Here is a 2,200-nt window from a genome sequence, read left to right on the forward strand (position 1 = left end):
GGACTACGACAGCAGTAAACCATTATATATTGTCAACCGAAGCCAGTAACTAATGGTTAAAGTGATTTTCTTAAACACCAGCAGCCTTTGCACCATCCCTTCTCTTGAACTGACTTCTCTGAAGTTCTTGGTGAGGAACACGGCCTGGAGTTGCCTGTCACGGGTCATGAAGAAATAGCAAAGCCCTAGTCTAAGAATTAGAACATGTCACTTCTCATGCCTCCCATACCCCTGCCATCCCACCCACCCCACCCATGCCAGGGTCCTTCTCTTCTTTAGGGATTTCTGTGACTACAACTTCTGCATCCAACAATGACGTTCTTACAACCTTGGTTGGCTCCATCGTACCCTTTTCTACCACACTCACAAAGCCTCCAGTCATAGCATCATTACCACCTTCTGAGGAACGCTGCATGCTTTTCTCAACACCTGCATTCTTAGCAATGGTCATTACAGGTTTGTTGAGTGTTCTTTTCATAATCTTGACACCAATTTTTTTACCTTCATTTTCTGAGTATTTGAGTCCAAGGCCAGACTGCACCAAAGTGGAGCCCAGCCCCCTCCAAGAACCGTGCCTGCTTCCCCAGCAGCACGCGCTACACTGAGGGCAGCGGTAACCCTGTCTTTCTTCTCATTCACTTCCATGTCACGTGCCCCACCAGCTTTTAGCACAGCTACTCCATCTGAAAACTTTGCCAGATGTTTATTCAGTTTTTCTTGTTCATGTTCACTAGTTGTGACATCTGACTGCTCAGTGACTTCTTGAATACGCTTTTCCATTCGAGCCTTGTCACCTTAGTCTTTCAAGAGCATGGCATCATCTTTGGTCACCATGACCTCTCCAAATTTTCCTAGTCATGAGGCTGAACGTCTTCAAGATTCAAGGTCAGTCTTCTCCAAATACTGCACCACCAGTAGCAATTGCCACATCTTTTATCTGGTTCTTTCTATTGTCACCAAACCCTGGAGCTTCGACAGCTAAGACGTTAAAGACCAATTTTCAGCCTATTCAAAACAAGGGTGCTTAGAGCTTCTCCAGCAACATCTTCAGCAATTATAACCAAAGGCTTACAATGTACACTGGCAATTTCAAGAGTAGGTACAATGGGCTGGACACTAGAGATTTTCTTTTCACTTAATAGAACATAGGCATCCTGGAATTCATTTTTTTTTTTTAACCTTTGGCTGTATTAATAAAATATGGAGAAATATAACTTTGGTCAAACTTCATGCCTTCAATAATTTCTAATTCATCACTCAACTTTTCTCCATCCTTTACTGTGATGACACCCTTTCTTCCAACCTTTGTCATTGCACCAGAAAGGATGGTGCCCTTTGCTTCCCTTTGCAGAAATTGTAGCAACCCAAGCAATTTCTTCAGGATTGTAACAGGTTTAGATGCTTCTTAAGCTCAGCAATTACAATCAATATCAACAGCTAACATCACACCTTTTCTGATTTCCATTGGACTAGCACTTTGCTAATCTTCTCCAAGCCTTCCTTGCAGATAGAGAGTGCAGGACAGAGCAGTGGTGCTGCCATCCCCGGCCTCTTCATTTGTTTCCTTGGCAACAAGTTTGGTCCTGATACTTTTATATTTATCCTTTAAGTCAATCTATTTTGCAACAGTGACACCATCTTTTGTTACTTTAGGACTTCCCCAACTCTGCTCACTAATCACCGCTCTTCCTTTTGGCCCCATGCTGACAGCTACTGCGTGGCTCACCACTCCAAGCTGTGAAGCATTAGGACTTGGGCATCTACATCAGATTTCACATCATCGACATACGGCCCAGCGAGATGAGGAGCCAGTAGCTGGGACACTGACTACACTTGTCAAAGGGCTGCAGGTATTCCTGGCATTTCTGCAGGTCGCCAGGCAGGCGTGCATGCACATGGAGAGAAAGACCATCAGTGGCGAATGAGGGACAAAGTGCTTCTCCAGCTTTTTTATGCGTATAAGACAATTGAAAATACCAAAGACTTGGATCAAGTGCATCTTAGTCCTCAGAGTGACATCTTTGCTTTTGAACACTTTAAAGTGGCCCTGTGCATCATTGCAATATGTCTGCTTATTTTTCAGCTGCTACTTCCATAGGCTTTGATTATGCATCCAAGCAAAATTAAATCCTTAACAACTTCAATCATGTATGCATCTATCATGATGTTGTTGATTGGTCAGGTAGTAAAGTGTTTGTTT

General features: G+C 43.4%; 1 pseudogene; it reads right to left on the reverse strand.

Annotated features, from left to right (window-relative positions):
• Positions 1–214: 214 nt before the first annotated feature.
• On the reverse strand, positions 215–1,863 carry LOC101642484 (annotated as a pseudogene).
• Positions 1,864–2,200: the final 337 nt, after the last annotated feature.

Source organism: Echinops telfairi, unplaced genomic scaffold, assembly GCF_000313985.2.
Source record: "Echinops telfairi isolate 266 unplaced genomic scaffold, ASM31398v2 ScPeMD7_12;HRSCAF=54, whole genome shotgun sequence".
In the NCBI taxonomy this organism is placed as follows: Eukaryota; Metazoa; Chordata; class Mammalia; order Afrosoricida; family Tenrecidae; genus Echinops; species Echinops telfairi.